Source organism: Eucalyptus grandis, chromosome 3 (genome assembly GCF_016545825.1).
Source record: "Eucalyptus grandis isolate ANBG69807.140 chromosome 3, ASM1654582v1, whole genome shotgun sequence".
Classification (NCBI taxonomy): domain Eukaryota; kingdom Viridiplantae; phylum Streptophyta; class Magnoliopsida; order Myrtales; family Myrtaceae; genus Eucalyptus; species Eucalyptus grandis.
In genome coordinates this window covers 53,290,111-53,312,186 of record NC_052614.1, presented here as the reverse complement: position 1 = coordinate 53,312,186, position 22,076 = coordinate 53,290,111, and the positions used below count along the sequence as shown (strand labels likewise).

At 38.4% G+C, this 22,076-nt stretch overlaps 1 pseudogene; it reads right to left on the bottom strand.

Moving 5' to 3' along the window:
- Positions 1-7,513: 7,513 nt before the first annotated feature.
- On the bottom strand, positions 7,514-20,127 carry LOC104430556 (annotated as a pseudogene).
- Positions 20,128-22,076: the final 1,949 nt, after the last annotated feature.

Below are 22,076 nucleotides of genomic sequence, written 5' to 3'. Positions count from 1 at the left end.
TATAGAATGGAGAGAGGACTTGTTTTTCGGGGAGGAGATGGTGGTGGTGTTTTTGGTAGATCCGGGAGTCTGGGATGTAGTTTTAGACTCTGGTGGTGGAGGTGGTGTATAAGAAACCATGAATTGGTATTTGTCACATTCACCAAGAGTATCAACGGAGGAATCTCCGTCTAAGTACCTTTGGAACATCTTATCCTTTGGCCTTTTCCGTCGAGGTAGGGTTCTTGCAAAAGGATCTACCTCATCGGGGGAATTTGTACAGTGAGAACATTGACAAAAAGGATCCCAAAAACAATGACCATAATTGTCTTTATAGTAATGAACAGGATGTCCATCACCATCAAAATGCCTAACATGCTTCTTTGGATCGCTCGAAATAGATTGAGGAACACATGGTTCAATCATGAAGAGGGTTTGGAAGATAGAAGGACTTTCTTCCTTTTCCTTGCCAAATTTAATGGAAACAGTTCCATCTTTTTTCCTTACGAACTCGAGTTCGTAGGCGGAAAGGCTTGTTGTCTTGATGTAGCTTTTCATAGTTGGTAATCCAGGTTTACGGAAGAAGTGTGGCCAACGTATCCTTTGGAATTTGTCTAGGAACATGGATACAAGATGCCTGGTCATTTTGCATGGATATGAACAAGGCATCTTCATTACCATTGTTGAAGTTGAGATCAAGCGCATGATTCTGCACTCGATAAACCATCTGGTAATGTAGTGTTGCCGCTACAGAGTCAACAGTTTGAGGTGCTCCAGTAAGTTGAACTTGAACTTTCATAAAAGAAAGTAACTGGGGGTTTGAAAGAGCGATGTTGAAGTTGGGATATAGAGTGACAAAGACTATTCCTGCATTCAAAGTAGTTTGAATAGTACCGATGCAAGCATGCTGGTATTGTAAAAACCTGGTGTTTAGCAATGCTACTCTTGCCACAACTGGCAAGCCTTTTCGACCGTGGAAAGTCAGAGCAAGACGAACAGCTCCATAATGGACATGAGTGTATCCTGTTGAGCCCATTGTCCGGGAAAGTGCGGAGGGATGCGGAGAGTGACAAAATATTCCTTTTCGAGTGCGGGAATAGGATTTGGTCGAATTTGGAGGATTGGACATACTCTTTTACTTGCTTTGGGGTTTGGTGAATAAGTTGGCGGATGGAGCGAATGGGTGAAAATGAAGAGGTTGGTTTCGCGAAAGCAGAATAAGGGTTCATGAGGGGAGTTGGGTTTGAAATCTTGGTTTCATCACTAAGAGAGACTTCATAAAGATAGTCTATCTTAGAAGCATTAGAGACACGAAACTCAGGAGGGGTTGATAATGAAGACGAATGTGCAAGGGACACTGGTGCGTAACCTTGCTATTGGTGCGTAAGTCTCATCATAGTCTATCCATTCTTCTTGCGTATATCCTTTGGCCACGAGTCTTGCTTTGTTCCTTATGACTTTTCCTTTCTCATTCATTTATTCCTGAAAACCCATTTAGCTCCAACAACAGATTTACCTTTTGGTTTATGAGTCAATTCCCAGACATTCTTGATACTGAATTGCCTGAGTTCTTCTTGTATAGCTTCAATCCAACTTTCATTAGTTAAAGCTTCTTCTATGCTTTTGGGTTCTATTTTAGAAATAAGAGCCACAGCGTTAGACTCTTCACGCTTTTTGGATCTTGTACGAATCCCTTCATCAATTTTATCAATAATGATGACTAGACTTGTGCTTCCAGTTGTTGGTTGGTTTGACAGACTATTGATCTTTTTCTTCATTTGATTCTACAACGATCGTTCGTTGTTGATCTTCTGAAGTCTGAGCTGTATCTGGGGATTTAGACTTTGTAGAGTCTGGAGCAGATTCAGATTCTTCAGGTTGAGTTTGGATCGATTGATTTTGTATAAAGTCTTGAAATTTGACATTCATCGATTCCTCTACAGATTGAGTCTTTTTGTTGCATACTCTGTAAGCTTTGCTGGTGGTTGAATATCCAAGGAAGATGCATTCGTCCGATTTTTCTTCGAACTTACCAATTCGATCATTTGCATTTTTCAATATAAAACATTTGCAACTAAACACATGAAAATAGGAAACAATTAGCTTCTTTCCTTTAAACAACTCATAGGGAATTTTCTCCAGAATAGGTCTTAAGAAGACTCTATTAATAATATAACATGTTATAGAAACCGCTTCAGCCTAAAAACAAGAAGAAATGTTACTTTCAATTAAAAGTGTTCTTGTCATTTTTTGCAACGATCTATTATTTCTTTCCACAACTACATTTTGTTCTTGATTGTATGGAGAGGAGAACACATGCTGAAAACCAGATTCATCACAAAATTTAGCAAAGTCTTGATTTTCAAACTCACCTCCATGGTCTGTTCGTATACTTGAAATAACATACCCTTTCTCATTCTATACTTTCTTAGCAAACTTTATGAAATAAGAAAATGTTTCAGACTTACTTGCTAGGAAATACACCCAAGTAAATTGTGAATAATCATCCACTATTACTAGGCAATATTTCTTTCCACCAATGCTCTTAGTCCTAGTTGGTCCGAAAAGATCTATATGTAGGAGCTGTAGTACACGATTAGTGGAAACTTGATTTATTGGTTTGAAAGAACTTCTAACCTATTTTTTCAACACACATGGTGTGCATAATTCAGATTTTTGGTATGTCAGGTTGGGTAGTCCACGAACAAGTTTCTTTGTAGAGATCTTGGCTATTTGCTTCATGTTGATGTGGCCAAGTTTTCTATGCCAGAGATTAGCTTCCTCTTGAATTGAAATTAGATATTGAGGGCGCGTTTTGTAACGTTTCTGTTTAAAAATTGTTCTAGGGAACAGAAATAGAAAAAACTATTTCTGTTCCAGGGAACAATTTTTACCAAAAAGACGCGTTTGGTAAACTTGTCACAAGAATAAAAAATGAATAGAAACATGTTTGGTAAATTTATATATATATATATATTTTGTTTCTTTTAATTTTTTAATATTTTTATTTTCTTTTTTTTCTTCTTTTGGCTAGTCGCCGGCCATGTCGAGGCCGACGGGGGTCGACAGCCTCACCCAGCCACGCCTTGGCTGGGCAACGCTCGGCCTCGCCGAATCTGGGCAAGGTTGCCAGCCCTTGACGGCTCGTCGCCGGCCGTGGCCGAGGCCGGCGGCCAAAGAAAAAAAGAAGAAGAAAAAAGAGAAGAAAAAGAGAGAGAGAAAATTTGTTCTTCGAAGAGAGAAACAAAAAATAATAATTTTTTTTTTGTTTCTCATTTTGCTTTAATTTTGTTCCGGGAACAAAAAAACAGATTTTGAACAAAAACGCAAACAAACGCGCTTTTGTTCTTTTTTTTGTTCCTAGGAACAAAAAAACAGAAAATCTGTTCATGAACAGATAAAAAGAACACAAACATGCAGGGCCTAAAATTTTTCTGGTTTGATATCCAAGAGATAGATATTCTCATGTCTTTGCTCCGTGAAAGTCTGAGAGGAGTCTTTACTGGTTCCAGAACATATTCATTCTTGAAAGTTGATTTTGAAACCTGTGTCGCACAGTTGGATCCTTCCAATTGTAGTTGAGTCCTTCTACTAAGAAAATGTTGTTGATTGTGAGACTTCCAATTTTTACTGTTCTGCAACCAACAATTCTTCATTTGCTATTTCCACCAAAAGAAACTTTTCCACCATTAACTTGCATAAGCTTTATGAAACAATTTGAGTCTCCTGTCATATGTCTTGAGCATCCACTATCCAAGTACCATTTGACATTTTTCTTGATAGTGACCTGCATTTAAAAAAGAAACTCAAACTTTCTTTGGTACCCATACTTTATTGGGTCCAATGGAGTTAGTGCAATATACAGTTTTTGCCCAAACCTGTCTTAACAGGTTTCCAAACCATATGACATTCTTTTTCAAAGTGTTATGAGCTATTACACTTAGAACATTTAAGAGCACTACGGCCAACAAGTTTTACAAAGATTTTTTAAAAATGATTTATGTAAAAATCTTTTGTAAGTTTTTGTTTGATTCTTTCCTTTACTTTTGGAAAATCAATTAGAGGGATAGTTTCAGCAGTCATTCCCAAACTTGATTTGTTAAAATAAGGTTTTTGAACTGAGAGAATCTTTTTTAATTTCTCAGATCCTATAGAAAATTTTTTTGAAATGCTTGAAATATTGTTTTTCAAAAGTGTATTTTCTTTTGAAAGAGAGTCTGCATTTTCTTTTAGAGTAATAAAATTTTATCTAAGTCTTCGAATTTTTCTTTCCAAACAATCTCCTGTTACTTCATACAGAATTTTCCCTTTTTAGTTCAGAAATATTTTTGAGAGAGGTTTTAAGACTAAGACATAGTTCATCAATATATTTAGAGATTTTTGTAGGAATTTTTAAATTACTTACAGTTTGTCAATATATTTAGAGATTTTAGTAGGAATTTTTAAATTACTTACCTCGATTTCACTGTCTGAGTTTAAGTCTATCTCAGAATCTGAATCTGATTCTGATTGTGCCATTAGACAAATATTAACATAATCATCATCACTCTCTTCACATTCGGTATCACTCCAAGTTTTTGCTTTGAGAGTCTTCCTGTACTTCTCAGTTTTTCCTTTCTTTTTCTTCAGCAAGGGACAGTTGGGTCTGATGTGTCCATTTTTCTTACATTCAAAACAAATCACATCTTTATTGGATTCATCATCCTCAGCTGAATTATTTTTAAACTTTTGAGAGCTTTGTTTCTTCCAATTGAATTTTCTTCCCTTTTTGTTCAGTTTTCTGAACCTTCTTATCATGAGAGCAAACTTTTCATCATCCATATCGTCTTCAGAATCTCTAACATCAGAATCATCATTAGATTTTAAAGCAATGGATTTTTTACCTTTGGGATCTTCATCTTCATTGATTTTCTCCACTTCATAAGATTAAAGAGTGTCAACCAATTTGTCAACAAAGAGTGGCATGATTCTTTGTATCTTTCTTATTGAGGTTTTTATGTGATTCCAATCTTTTGAAAGTCCACGCAGTAGTTTGTTAACCTTCATGGGTCCAGAAATTGGTTGACATTGATACTCAAGACCATTCACGATTTCTATAAAACAACTAAACATGTTAGTTATAGTTTCTCCTGGTTTCATCTTAAAGGCTTCATATTGACCAAGCATGATATTGATCTTGGTTTCTTTCACTCGATTGGTTCTTTCATAGGTAATGTGCAGCCTATCCAGACTTCTTTAGCTGTTTCACAAGAAGATATTCTATTATATTCAGTAGAAGATAATACACAATATAAGGAATAAATTGCTTTTGCATCAAGAGCTTGTCTCTTGGTTATCTCTTATTGAGTCATCACACTAGCCTCAACAGCTTCTTTTCCTATTTCTGAGGCTGTTGTAGCTTTAGGAATGATTCATTTGTCTACCACATCCCATTCCAAAGGATCTTTTGATCTAATGAATGCCTTCATTTTGTTTTTCCATATGTTGTATTCATTTCCATCAAAATAAGGCGGTTTGGTGTTGATTTGCCCTTCAACCAACCCTGGAGCAAACATACTAGCCATGGATCGTTAACTCTGAAGTAAAAACGCTTCAATTCAAATGAGTACACATGCTCTGATACCAATTGAGTTAGTTAGTACGAGCACCTAGAGGGGGGTGAATAGGTGCACAAACAACCTTTTGCAGAATATAGTAGAAAACGTTACTTTTAACCTGAGTATGTTTAACAGTAGACTTTGAAGATGAAAATAGACTCTAACAATCAAGTAGAGTTACGAACAAAGTAAAAAAGTTCAGAGAAAAGAATAAGAACACAATATTTATAGTGGTTCGGCTTAATCCAAGCCTACGTCCACTCTCCCGCACTGACAGCCCACCAGCTAGATTTCACTATGAATCAAAAGAGTCGTTACAGTATCATGTCCTTGATTCCACAATGTAGAGACTCTGTTACATTTCCTCAAGGTTTCATAAGAATCTAAACTCTCTTTTGAGTACAAAATTTATGCTCAACTATTGAACCAGCAAAGAACAAAGAGCTTTAGACTTTGAAATTTATCTATCGCGCACTACTTTAAATAATTAGAGCATCCTTCTTATATACCCCTTCATGCATTCATAACCGTTGGCATCTTCCAAAGGAGTTCTTCCAATCTACTCATTGGATAAAATCAATTAAGGAAATCTCGAGTTATTTAAGGAATGTGATGATAGCTCATCAATTTTGCTCGCCCATACAATCATAATCTAGGTTTTCATAAGTAGAACCTTCCAAGTATACTTCGCCAATCAACGGATCCAAGTTACTCGAATTAATTTCAAATCGAATAAAAGATCTTGAGATGCTATTTCCAACCGAGAGATCTTCTTTAGATGCTTGAATCAAATCCTTAAAGAAATACTCAATTCTGGATAAGTCTTATTCGATGGTCTAGAAACTATCAATGAGAGCAGACTTTAAATCTTGAGTTTGGCGGTCTGGCAGTCTTTAGACTTTGATGAAAGAGTCTGTAAGTCTTTAGACTGAATTGATGGAAACGTTTTGTCAGCTTCAAAACAAATAAGTAAGTTTTCTCCAACATATGTATCTATGAATACGAGGCGTGCCAACGGTGCATTCACCACATCCTACAAAACATGTTTACTATAGCGATTTAGTAGTACGCCTTAATTGGTACGTATGCATACACATAGTTATTACAAGAAAAGAGTTCTTGCCCCTCAACATGTCAAATACATTTTTTGCATGGTAAATTTCGCTTTACTTCGAAGGCTATAACTCTCGTATGAAAGTCTCCATTTTATAATCACCCTAGTAAATGGAATCACCGGAGGGAGGTACTATCTCTGAGTATCAGATCCAATATTATCCGTGTGCAATTATACATCGATACAAGAAAAGTACTACCCAAATAAAGGCTACAACAGGGGAATACTTTTAGTACACCTCATAACCTTTTTCCTTTCCTTCACCCATTCTAGGGTTGATGGATCTACTTGTTTCCTAGGGATCTAACCAAAACACATTTCATTCCATGTCAATCTCTTCACAGCTAAGAAATGAGAGGGTTCCTTGAAATCTATTTCTTTTGGCCCTTTAAGTTGATGAGAATGAGAATGAAACCGACAATGAGAATTTCAATCTAACCAGAAAAGTAAATGACATTGAAGTTCGAGTAAGAGAGACATGGCATAAGTACCAAAGGAAAAAAGACGGCAATTATTGATGTAGCGTCCTACCTGAGAACATTTCCTTCTCCAAGGAAAGGCCAAACATTACATGTCACTAAAGCATTCGTAGAAAGATTCAACTTGACAAAAGAAGTCATCACCCGATGTACAACATCAATAAATGTCACAAAGTTAAATCCCATCGCTCGTGATAAGCTCTAAATTAGTATCAATGAGACGACACCAACCGGGTGTACTGACGCAACTGATACGAGGACAAGATGCATGCACTTTGATAGGAACGGCGAATTCAGTCTTACAATCTGAATGCATAGGACAAATACCTAGAGATGCCAAATTATCACTTCCACAGCTTCAGTGTCTTGTCGTGACTAGCTGAAGCAACCAAGCCTGTCACATTTGATACCGCCAATGCTGAAATTAGTCCCTCATGAGCTGGTAAAGCCATTGTCTTGTTCTAGCCATATTCCAAACCTCCGGGTGCAGAGAATTTTCGATTAGCTTAGACCAAAGCACAGTTAACCCAAGATCTTATGGGGCAATAGAAGTCTAAAGAGTCTATTCATGTGACTTGTACTTTTAGTCAAGGCACATAGCTTTTGCTGTTCCATGGCTCCTGTAGAGCCTGCTTCAGAAGCTATGGTTCTGAAATTGCCAATTAACCAGCCTTCACTACTTCAAAGGATAGTGACAAAGCCGCCTGATTTGTATTATACAATCAATTAATATTTTAGAAACTCATAAGCCAGATTAGCATCCCGAGAATTTTGCTAGAAATTTCTTATATAATCCTAAGAATTCACAAGATCTGGGAACATCTAAACATGGACTTATATTGTACTTCCCCTACGTATGGAGCTAAAATTCACATTAAAATGCTAAAATAAATAATTCAAACTGGCGACTTACCTCGTAGCAGCCAATCACCAAAAGTGAAGGATAAGTTGGGTGGAACACGCAGGAGTAGAACTTGTTTCCATTGCAGCTCAATTCATGTTCACAGTCCCATTCACTACCAGACCCAACTGCCCAAACTCTCAGAGTCCTCACTGACAAATGCAAGTAACTCAGCCGGTAGAATCCAAGCACACATAATAAATTGACCTGGTATGCCCCTGTTATCAAAATTCAGATTCATGCAGGAAACATCAAACACGTTACGAAAAGCAGGAACCAAAAAGAATAAAGGTACTAATTGTTACTATGCCAAAGGCTAGAAAGGCCAACTTGAATTAAAAGGCCATGCAATTGAATGAGTAACAATTTCAATAAGGATAAAATGCTCTGAAAGATGACATACACCTTGGAACTAATCGCCTCATTAAAATAGCATCCATAAATGTTGACACACATGAATGTCATATACTTAGACACGGTAGATAAAAAGATGACAAGCTTAGATGACAAACTTTTTTCCAAAAGTCATTTGTCAACTGGATTGAGCCTCAAACCTAGACCTGGGAAAATGCTACTTTATTAAGGCAAGTTGACTCAGATATATCCAGCAAGCCAATAGGTTCACCAATACACCCTAGCATAAAAAAAAAACAAAATATCTCCCATCGCAACAGTAAGATTTTCGCAAAGAGATGAAATAATAGCTTTTCTTCTAATGCTAAGAGAAACAAAACATATTGTCATTTCAAATTTCAACACAATAACAGAGAATGAGCTACAGCCATCAGTAGCAAGCATACAATTCAATGGCATAGAATCTGGAAAGGTAGTTGCAGATCCAAGAGGAACGATAACATTCAATCATTCCTACTATAGGCAAGACACTCGTTCACTCAGCAATAATATCCCATTTTTCCAACCTGTTGGGAATAACGGATCCCCGAAAATCGGATTCGACACCGAATCGAACCCCTAAATCAATGCGGAAGACGAAGCCCAGGAAAACACGTATCACCGATCGTAAAGCACACCACGGATTCGAGCGTACCTTGTTAGCCACAGATTAAGCACCAACGCCAATGAAGGAAGAGAAATCAGACTCTGTTCGATCCGAGGAGGCCTTGAAGGGAAGAAGAATTGTTGGAGCCTTACTGTTCTTCTTTTTGTCTTTTGAAGAGAGAGAGAGAGGACGCGGGAGAAAAAGCGTACGTACGTTTATTTCCAACCAATGTCTTCTCTCTCTCTCCTCCCTTTTATACCTTCCCCTTCCACGGGCCCTATTCCCGTGGGCCGGGCCTTTGGGCCCAGCATGGCGGACGGGCCTTAAGCCCATCTCATAAATCCATCATCTCCCACTCGCACATGGTGGTCCAAAACCAACATGGGCGGATAGGCCCTACTCAGCCCCATCAGAAAAAAATCCATCATAGACTCTCACTTAACATGATGGGCCGAACAGAATCCTCTGTTCCTCTCTTCAACATTCATATCGGTGAATAATCCGTGCGACCATCATACTTTGAGAGCTCGTTGCTATACATCTGTTAGGAATATATAGCAGCTCATAATGGGCATCACATCCTAAGTAGATTTAGTATGCAGTTCCCTAGATCGATCGATCACATTTATATCTCTCTTGATCTCCTTTAAACAATGATATATTTATTGTATTCACAATTATGATTATCCCAAAGATAGTCATAATTGGTTAACCGGTGAATACAAAATTACAATGTGATTATCCAAAATCGATCTTCCTCTTTCCTTCAAACTCTCAATTTCAGTTCAGCTTGCTTTTCTAGAAATGCCTCATTAGATCAAATCAAACTCATGACCATTAGCAACATCCTAAGATAGCAAACACTAAATAAAAATCTTGAGAATAAGTAAGAGTCATGAGGGGACTAAAAAATTGAGGAACTCTTTTCCTCAAGAGTCTCACACGACATAAAAAGTTGAGATCAAACTTTTGCCACTCTTATTGGTCGTCTCATGCATACGTAGTATGAAATACGTATTACGGTATCAACTCCTTTCCCATGGAGCGTATGTCTACACCTTTCAATACCGTACAGATGATAGTTCAGACATACCTAATATCTAACTTGAGTTCACGTATCTACTCATTCACTAAATTCATCAGAACTCACATCTGGCATCATAGACAGATAAAGTAAAATATGTGGGGTATTTTACTCTCGGACATAGTAAGTATTATGTCATCATCTTAACACCAGTTAAGCGACATACGTGTTTTAAGCTTGAGCTCTCGATTATCACCTAGATAATAAGCTTAAAAATAGTCTTATCTCTATTTATCACATAGTAAATAGAGGCGATTACCCGTGTGAGTGGGCTAATCTCATATCTGTCCGACATACTTTCCTAACTTAAAGTAATGCACTGAGTATTAAGATGCATAAAGATCAAACAAAGATTCATAGGCATTAATGATGAAAAACATAAATTCATCATATGTGAACACTTAGGGAAAATTATAATATTCAGTACATTAGCCTTTACGCAGTCCTAGAGATTTCATATGGCCACAAAACACATCTCTAGGTATTGGCTTTGTCATATGATCTGCTACCATTCTATGCGTAGTATGTACTATAAGTTCACATCTTTTCGTGCAATCATATCCATGACAAAATTATACTTGGTATCTATATGTTTGGTCTTGCCATGATATTTTGGATCTTTGGTGTACGCTTTTGCTGCTTGGCTATCATAATTAACCAACAATTAATCTGCAGCACTTCCAATAACACCTAAATGATTCAAAAATCTCTTAAGCCAAACATCTTCTTATCTTCTTTGATAATGCCACGAACTCAATTCCCATCGTGGACAAGGCTATACACTTTTGTTTCTTACTGCTCCAACACATGGTGCCATTATTCGGTAAGAGAACAAACCTAGAGGTAGATTTCCTTTTATTTAAATCTCCTCCCCAATCAACATCAGAATAGCCTTAGAGTCGCAGATCCTTTCCATAATAACTCAGCGTATAATCAGCAGTCCCCTTTTGATACCTTAGTATCCCTTTAACGGCTTTCCAATGTACTTGACCTGGATTGGATTGGTATCTGCTCACCATTCCAACTACATAACATATGTCAGGTCTTGTGCACATCATAGCATACATCAAGCTCCTAACATCACTACCATAAGGAACATGTTTCATTTGTTCCTTCTCTTGTGGAGTCATTGGACACAGTCTATGGCTCAATCCTTCACCTTTTGCAATAGGAGTGTTTATGGGTTTACAATCCCATATCATTCATCTCAAAGTTGGAAGACAATCAACTTTTGACAGTATGAATAAACTCCATATTACTTCCGGCAATTAGTATATCATCAACATATAATGATATGATCACAAATTGATCATTGGATATTTTTATATATACACAATGATCATCATCTATCATTGTAAAGTCATATGCCATTATGGCATTATGAAAACATATATATCATTGTCTTGACGACTGCTTAAGGCCATATATCAACCCCCAAAGTCGACATACATTTTCTTCTTGGCCTTTCACTATGAAACCAGCAGGTTGTTCCATATATGCTCCTTCCTCTAATTCTCCATTGAGGAAAGCAATCTTTACATCCATTTGATGTAACTCAAGATCCATACTAGTCACTATTGCCAGAATAATGCGAATCAAGGTAAATCTCACTACAGGAGAAAATGTATCTTCATAATCAATTTCTTCCTGTTGATTATACCCCTTCGCCACAAGGCGAGCCTTATGCCTTTCTATCGAGCCATCAGCCTTTCGCATTATTTTGAGAACCCACTTGTTCCCAATAGCTCTGCGTCCCTTTTGGAAGATCAACCGGTTCCCGGACTTGGTTTGACTTCATTGACTCAATCTCCTCTTTCATTGCATAAATCCATTTTTCCTTATTAGGGCATTTAAGAGCCTCATTAATATTTCTTGGCTCATCCTCATCTTGCGGAGCAATCATAAAAGTTTCCCCTTCAATGTCAAGACGTCGACGGGGAATATTTTGGCAACTTTTTCGCCGTTTGGGAGATTGTACACTTAGCACATCATTCCCAATTATGCTCCCACTCGGATTAGATAATGATGACATCGTCTCATCATATGGTTGTAATTGGGAATGAGTTGAATTCAATTCATCATTTCTCATATTACTTCCACTTGGACGAACTCCATTAATATCATTATCTTAATCCAAGGTTTCAAATAGGGAGTGATCTTCTCCTATTTCCCTTCTTAGGAAAATTCATCCACTAAGAATGTGACATCCCGTGATTCATATTCAGTTATACTCCCACTTTCCTGCTCACCTACGAACACATACCCTTTCGAGTGTTCGAAGTATCTCATTAAAATACTCTTCTTTCCTTTGGGACCTAATTTCCCAAATTTGTGAGAGGACTCATGTGTATAGGCAGCACAACCCCATGACTTAAGAAAACTTAAGTCCGGTTTTCTACCTATCCATAACTCATATGGAGTGGAACTAACTGATTTGGAAGGCACCCGGTTAAGTATTTAGGCAGCAGTTAACAACGCATCACTTCAAAAAGTGATATGTAAGTTAGCATACGCCATCATGGGCCTAACCATTTCCAGTAGGGTTCTGTTTCTTCTCTTTGCAACACCATTTTGTTGAGGAGTATATGGAATAGACAACTGTATTTCTATTCCTTTTCACCACATAATTTTCTGAACTCATCAGATAAATATTCTCAACCTCGATCGGATCTAAATACTTTTATTTTCTTGTCTAATTGATTCTCTACCAGTTTCATAAACTTTTTGAAACAACTTATGCTTCAGATTTATGAGAAATCAAATAGACATATTCGAATCAAGTAGAATCATCTATAAAAGTGATGAAACAAACAGCCCCTTGCCTTCCTCTCACATTCATTGAACCACAAACATCAGAATAGATTAAATGCAGAGGAAATTCAGCTCTTTTACCTTTTACAAATGGTTTCCTTGTCGTTTTTCCTTCTAGGCAATGCTTACATATGAGCAAATAGACTTTTTCAATATTGCCCAATAAGCCCTCTTTGGCTAGTCTTTTCATATGTTGTTGGCCCATATGACCAAGTCTAGCATGCCATCGTATTCACATCATTATCATATAAAGTAGAAGACATGAAATAAGGGAATAACATATTGACATCACAACAGTCAACATTTAGTACAATAAAACCATCCAGAAAGTGACCAAAATCATAGTAGTTTGTATCCAAATACAAATCTACACATCTATTATGGAAGTTCATACTAAAACCAAGCTTAACCAACACCAAAAACAGACATTAAATTTCGACGAATCTCACGGAGCATATGGAACATCATGTAGGAATAAGGTGCGTCCACCACGCATGTTCAATTGGCAGGTGTCAATCCCTTTAACTTCAGCTCTGGAGTTGTTTCCCACATAGATCCACTTAGTTCCATTTGATACTCGTCGGAATTCCACGAAGGATCCTCTATCCTTCGCTACATGGTCTGTCGTTCCCGAATCTACAGTCCACAAAGGATTGGATTAAGCCAATGATGCAGAACTCGACACATAAGCAAAGTTCTCAAATGTGCAAGAGGTGTTTAGCTACTTTGGCTCACGACAGTCGCGAGCATAGTGACCCTTCTTGTCACGGTTGTAACATCTCACCCTTGACATTTTCTTCACTTGAGGACGTTTTCCTCTCTTGTGTTGGTTAACTCTTGATCTCTTGCAATAAGGACTTGATCCTTTGCATTCCCACATATTGAACGAATCAATACGCTTGCGCTTAGAGCTCAAAGCCCTTTCTGAGCTAGAACCAGCATTGCAAATGTCTATTTTCGGCTCAAATGCCGTTAGGCGGTCTTCTGCTAGCTCAAGGTGGCGCACGACACCCTCAAGATCTTCCATAATATGGTCAAGAGCTTCTAGTGCTTCTTGCTTTTCCAGCACATATTGAATCTTCATATTCAATATTTCATAATTGTTGCCGTTCATATCAGCAATAACGTTCTTAGTTGCTGAAAACATCGATCTGAACACATCAGACATACATGCACGAATTATTAATGCCTATCATTTATGCATCCCTATTTGCATAGACCCATCATATTAATGGATAATTTCAAGTAAGGCTTCAGAATCAAAATGTCACTATGTTTCCAATCATCCTCCAAAAATCCTAACTCAAAATTATTATTAATATAATTGTCTTATGCAAAATCAATTCTATGAAGCTACAAAAGCTTTTAAAACTACACATAGCTAATTACCCACAGCAACCAGCAATAACAGAAAGCAAATAAAATCTTAACATCCAATAAATTAACAATGCTTTCACATGATACAACTAATATATCGGTTGCTACATCAACAACAATCAGGTAGTAAACATTACATAATTAATCAAAGAAATAAATAGGGAATGTCCCTTCTAATCTATCAGCCATAATATTTGAGAAATTTGAAGGCACATTTGCCAACCATGGAAAAACTTTTGAAGAGCTTTCATGTTGCCTCCAAGGCGCATTCACTCGGCGCCATGTGGCGCTCAATCTAAGGGTTGAAGTTTTGGCCAACTCAATCCTATAGTGCTCTCTTACAAAAGCTTTCACCAGCCTCCTATAACCCGGGACCACGTTGACCTCCCATAGCCGATCTAACACTGCTTGCCATTTAGGTGGAAGAGTGTTCATCAAAGCCGACACTTTCTCAAAATCCGGCATAAGATAACCATTCCAGATGATTTCCTGTATCATCTGATTGACCCTAACCACATGTGATACTAAATCACCATCATGCCACCGATAATTAGCTAATTCTGACATCAGCCTTTTAAGTCTTGCATTTCCCTCGTCCGTTCTCGCGATTGTAGGTATCCTTGCATAACACATCATAGTTCCTGCAACAAATGCAGAACTAAAAATGGATCACTTATAATCCATAATAAATATAAGGGAAAATGCATAATTTTCCAAAATTCATGCAACAAATGCAGAATTAAAAATGGATTACTTATAACCCACATAGGCATGACTAAAAAAGAAACAAATTCCTTTTTTTTTTTTTTTTTTTCCGGGTCAGCGTCGTCGGTCAACGGGTCGGTCAACGGGCGCGCGGGTCGGAGGACGGTCGGACCGGCCATGCCGGTCGGACGAATCGACCGCACATGCCGCACGCGTGCGCTGGCTGACGTCACACAGACGTCAGCCGGCACGTGCCTCGCACGTGAGCGTGATGACGTCACGCAGACGTCAGCCGCACGTGCGCGGCATGCGCCAGGCTGATCGGGTCGGGTCGGGTCGCCAGCTGGTGACCGGCCGGCCAACCATCGTCGTCGCGCCGACATCATCAATGACGTCATCCCGACGGTTATCGACCGTTGGGTGACGTCAGCGGGTGACGTCAGCACGCGTCGGTTCGCCGACCGGCGCGTGCCGTTTCGCCGGTCGCCGGCGCGCACGTGCCGGTTCGTCACCGGCGCGTGTGGCGCACGCGTTGGCCATTGCCGGCGCCCGGGCGTGTCGCGCCCACGCGCAGCGGCCGGCCGCGCGTGTGGGCGCGTGGGGCGTCTCCGGCGGCGTGCGATATGTCGCCGGACTTGTCTCGACGTCGCCTTTCTCCCCTTGTGTTCAGAAAACGATTTCGACTTACGAAAACTCAGAAAAATGACCGAACAACGCTCGGGTGTCGGGATTTCTCGCCCCGATCCGTACGGCCGAAAATTTTTCGCGAAAAATCAATCAAAAAACATCAAATTGATCGGGAAAACGTGAACAAGGGCTCTGATACCAATGTTGGGAATAACGGATCCCCGAAAACCGGATTCGACACCGAATCGAACCCCTAAATCAATGCGGAAGACAAAGCCCGGGAAAACATGTATCACCGATCGTAAAGCACACCACGGATTCGAGCGTACCTTGTTAGCCACAGATTAAGCACCAACGCCAATGGAGGAAGAGAAATCAGACTCTGTTCGATCCGAGGAGGCCTTGAAGGGAAGAAGAATTGCCGGAGCCTTACTGTTCTTCTTTTTGTCTTTTGAAGAGAGAGAGAGGACGCGGGAGAAAAAGCGTACGTACGTTTATTTCCAACCAGTGTCTTCTCTCTCTCTCTCCTCCCTTTTATACCTTCCCCTTCCACGGGCCCTATTCCCGTGGGCCGGGCCTTTTGGGCCCAGCATGGGCGGACGGGCCTTAAGCCCATCTCATAAATCCATCACAACCAATAACAATCCCCATTTGACTAGACCGAATAAAAAGGAAGAAGTTACTAAAAATTCAACCTGCAAAGTTTGCCTGCACGGTTGTGTCTCTACATCCAATATAGATACGACATTATCTGCAGCTGCAGCAAGATACCTTCCGAGACGTGGTTGGAATCTCAAATGGGCTGCGCCACCCTGATTCACGAGCAACAATAGTTGTACGTTTTTACAGAACTGAGATGCACTTGATGCACCATCTCATTAAAACCCACAAGGAACAACACGATTAGCATGATAATTCATATGATTTTTACCCTGAATACCCTCAAACAGCTTCCGTTATTAATGCTCCAGTATCTTATCTCACCATTGCCATCGCAAGGGCAGATAAGATCATCTTTATTTGGGTGGAAATCCAGAGAAATAACACTAAAAGAATGCCCCATAAAAGTCCGAAGAGAATAACGAGGCTGAAATGAACAAATGATCCATTGATGATACCATATGCACACTGACATTAAACATAAAGCCAACAAAAGTGAAGCTAAATGCATACTACCACAAGGGAACAAAACGGAGACAGTCAAATAAATCTTAGCAAGGTCACATGCGAATTTGCCCTCTACATTGACCAACAACTACCAACACAGGAAACTCTTAAAACATGATCATCATCAGGGTAAAATGAAGGAACCTCGACATTGAGCTTCCGAAAGAATGCATAAAAGCCAAGAAGGATAAATACAATCCTAATAGTTACAGACATCATTTCATATAAAAGCCACACAACAAATGACATAGAAGCCTGCACTTGAAAAACAGCAATTCATTGAGCTCCTAAGAGAATGCTTTCAAAATGATCTATGAAGGAAGTAGCCAAATCTTCACTTGATCATTATCACAAGAGAGTACCCATGGCAGAATTTATCAATACCAGCAGGCTCTGGAATTCCGGCTTCAAGGGTAATAAAAGAAGACAATCATCTCATGTAAGCAAGTGTGGACATTCAGAGAACTTGACATTTTGAAGCAACTCTCTAGGTTGTAAACAAAAGTCGGATTGCATAACCATTCACATGGACATTTAAGCGATAAATTCATAATATCGACTCAACATAATATATGTTCCCAAATTTTCAATGTTTAGATTTTAAAACAATGGCAACTCCTATTAGAGCTACGAGCCTAAAATCGACCACAAACTCATTTCTCATTGATGTAGCAAGTGGCAACAAGCCAAAGACAGGAATATTTAAGTATCTGAATAATAACAGGTGACCAGCTTTAATTAAAAGTCTTGCTCCAATCCTCTGAAAGACCAAAATCTTCTGTGGTCAGGTTAAGGGACAGATTACCTACTTCTTCACCCTTCACCGTCATGCGGTGACTAGAAATTCAGAGTCCTGTCAATTAACCCATGCCAGTACATCAGCTTGCTTAGAGCTACAAGTGTAGATCATGTTCTACGTAACTTTCCAGGGTATGTGTAAAAATAGCTTTCATTAGATTGTTCTTTCCAGAAAAAAACAAACTTCTTATATCAAAGTGGCCAAAAAAAGTTTTGAAATTTATCAGTACTTATAGTCACACACTTCAAACACAAAAGTAATTGAAAAATCTAGAAAACACCAGTGTCAATGAGATATTATGTTTTCCAATATAGTCAGCATCCCAGAATCTGACGGTTTTGTCAAAAGAAGATGTTGCCAGGCGAGGCATGGCTGGACTAAATCAAACAACTGTGATCAAAGAATAATGTTCTTCCAGAGTTGCTTTTGGCTTTAAAGTATCTGCATACCAGAGTACAGCCTGCATAATCCAGAAATTTAACCATCCCAAATCAGACTATGGCAGACAACAACATATCATCATGTCTACATATGCCCGCACTTACTTTCTTATCATGTCCACTAGTAGCAAGCAGTTTCCCATCTGATGAAAAGTGGCAACAGACAACCTTCCCGGTGGTTGCTCGAATAGCGCTCACTTCAGTAAACGAGAATTCCGTAGCACCCAATTTGAACACTATGAGTGAAACTGAGAAAGACACTTCATCATTCAGCCTACTAGGGAAATGATTCTGAATCAAACCTCAATTAGAAGGACCTGAGAATGGTAGTCTAAATTAATAACGAAGAAGACCATCTAAAGGCAAAGTTCTTCCATTAATTAACTAAAAATATTCATCAGGCTTTTACGGTTGATAAAATTTACCTCGAGGAAAGTTACACCTGATTCCAAAGGCAGGCTAGTTATCATCATTTGTTAACTGGTGACATTGGGTTCATTTCCTTCTTAATAGATAGGAGTGACAGAGAGAAATGACAAAATTATCTTGTCTGTTCAGTAGTCAAAGGCTTGTCGTGAAAGTCTTGTCCTTCGTTGTAACTCAGTTTATTGAGTTTTGGTCCTTTTTCTGTTATACCACTTACGTTTCTCCGTTGTCGCTCAAAGGTTAGTCCTTCTGAAACTCTTTTAAGTAGTTTTTTCTGTATGTTTCCCTTCTGTTTCGACCAGTCAAACTCTGAGCTCATGGTGGACGAAATCTTACATATCCTCAGAAAGGAAAAAAAAAAGGCTCAGGACGCACCAGAGTGCATGAATTGGCAATAGTCGTTCAGACTGAAGGACAAAAGAAAATCCGAATAACATCTATAGGAATCAATAGATTATTGAAGTCTACGAGATATATGAGACTAACAGATTTCTTTCCCTGCTATACACACAATAGATCTAAATTTGGAGCAGAAAACAACAATGTGAACAAATATATATGTTGCAAATTATATGACAGTGTTTCCCTAGAAAATCTAAAGCATATAGAATAGAACACGCCACATAAGTAGCATAGAGGAAAAGACTCCTCAAGAGACTATTAAGGTTTTATGTCTCACAATCTAGTAAAACCACAATCAAAAGAGAGCTTGTAATATTGAGCTGGAAAGTCCCTGTGAGATATAGAAGACGTGCAAAGAACCTAGACTTGGAATGAATGAGTCGCAGCAAATTAAAGCTGGTATAATGTTGATATGAAATATATACAGCGCATAATGGCATCTACTCTCAAAGTTACCATATGACCGATTGATTTTAAGCCTTATCTACTATTTGAAAGAGATTTACATGTAAGTCATGTTGATGCAAATCTAGAAGACTCCTCTTTTTTTTTTCTTTTTCTTTCTTGTAAAATGTTTTGCAACGAACCTCATTTCTTCATTTAATTCTTAGAATTTTATTGATGAGTGTCATAGGACACTTATTAAGAAACCAGAGAAGCTTTGTAGGTTTTATCAGATGCAATGACTTTTTTGCTTTATATGTAGTCATTCCAAAGAAGCTTTGTAAGTTTGATCAAATGCAATGCCTTTTGTGCCTCATATGTAATCATTGGTTAAACATATCTTCATTAAGGATCCTCAAAATGTACTTCCGGAGGACTCATTACTCACTTGTATGACCTTTATTTATTGCTAGCTCTAGAGCTAACGCTTTGCTTGTGAAAATGAATGTAATAAAATTTGTCAGAATAATATGTTGAGAATATATGGCTGTAGAGTTGGTCCATTGAGAAAAGTGAACGCAAATCTTTGTCAATGTAGGAAGAATCTAATTTACAAAGCTAACAAATATTTAGATATAAGTTCGAGGTGACTATTGTACACATGTCATCCGCGGGCTCAATGTCAGAAATTTGAAAGTCCCCTTGAAAGACTCTCTCTCCCCTCTCTATGCTCTGCTCTTTCGCTTCCTCCCGACTTACGGCCGAGCTCTGCTCTCTCTTGTCCGACAAACCACGCCGTCGCCTCCGCCTTTGCCTCGTCTATTGCTTCCGCCATCACCAAATCGCCGCTTATCTCTCCTTCTCCATCTTTCTCTCTCTAAAACCTTCTTCGACGATGCTCTTCTCTCTTTCAAAGCGTCAACTCTTTCTTGCAAAGCGAAGTCAATCTAGTTTGTCAAAACCATGGGAGATCATATCATCAATATCACTTAATAATGTTGCAAGCTGGTTGAAGTTATGGAGACAAAAACTAAAGAAAGATTAATTTGCTATTATTCGGTTGATATAGTTTTAAAACCGTGGGCATCATCATGGACTATTATGGAACTAAGGTAGGATTAGGCATGCTGCTGGAAAATAGATTTGTATAAGAAAAGGAACCTAAGGAAGCATTATCGGAACCTGTCAAAACTCTATAAGAGAAATACCAATTATATAAGTCAAGGATTTTTATTGAAAGCTGCCGCTATATATATATATATTCTGCATATCCAGCAAATTGAATTAGGCTAGAAAAGTTGTACTTCATTGTTAGAATGAGGAAACATCTTATCATTGAACAAATAATTCTCATAGGTTACCCCAAACAAGAATCAACCTTCTTCCTGAGTTCTTAGAGAATTATCTGGTGGTATTCTTGAATACTCTGCTACCGCATCCCTCAAACAGATACTATACCCTGAATTTTCTCATTTTGCCCATTTGTCTGGGATGGCAATTTGTATAGACTCTACCGCTTTTATTTTTGACAGCTCTTCTACATATTCTGGTGTGGCATCCTACTGAATTATTTGGACAGCTCCTCTTTGATGCACATTTGTGTCCTTCAAAGACAGCTTTCTACCTTGCTTGCTGGTCTGCCAATCAGCAACCACAGTCAACAGACTTTGAAGGTATAGCTAGCTGAAAGTGTATATGCTGGACATAAAATGAGCCATCGAATCAACTCAAAACAGACAGCCTTTGAAGAACGGACAAAGCATCCTCAGGTCCATCTTGTAAAATGCTCCACTTCTCTAAATTGCTGGGAATATAAACAGATAACCAACCAAGACCTCATGACAAATACGGACTCCCTATATGAAGAACATAGTCACTTAAGAAGAATGCCTTGCACTAACCTGAGCTTTGGTAGTATCAACACGGTTCAAGTATGAAGTCTCACAAAAGATGTTAGCGAATCCCACACTAGCCAGGCCCATATTAGACTAATTAAGAAACCTTCCATCTCACCTTAGACCAACCTTGTTTTACGGTAACTGTAAAAATAGTAAATTACAATATCAATTAATTTAGTCCACATTAGGAAAACTCTTACATTCTCCCACTTGGACTATATTAATTGAAATCGTACTGTATGTGCACACATTTGGTCTAGAGATAATTCTTAATAGTCAATCATATCCCATAAAGTCTTAAACACCGAATCATGGCGGTAATTGCATATATACATAGAGCCTTCCATGGTCACGAGTGCTCTCAACTTTATTGATATTAATTCAATATGGTAGTGTGGTAAATGGATAACATCTCTCATATAGAGATCCTATTTGTCAGTCACCATTCTTTTACCTTAGGCGACACAAAAACGTGTGCCACTAGAGAATACTTTATGATTCCATGAACCCACATATGTCTTGTCATTATGGTTAACATTTATTTATGTATGACAAGACATGTGGACAATGCTAATAACTAGATGCCCCTAACCTTCACTCAAGGTTTATATAGTACTTTGAGACTTTATCAATATGTATTCAACATAATAACAACATATTCAAAAATATCTTATTGAATGCAAAAGTTGATATATATCAAACCGTTACTAAATGTAACGAACACATATGAAACATTTATCATAGTAAAGCCAAAATAGCTCCCACTAAATAATAGCATCTTATAATGTTCTTAGGCCCATGCTAATGACATGTCACTCAAATACACATGGGCATAGGCCTTTAATTAGTGGATTTACAACCATATCATCTGTGAAAATATGTTATA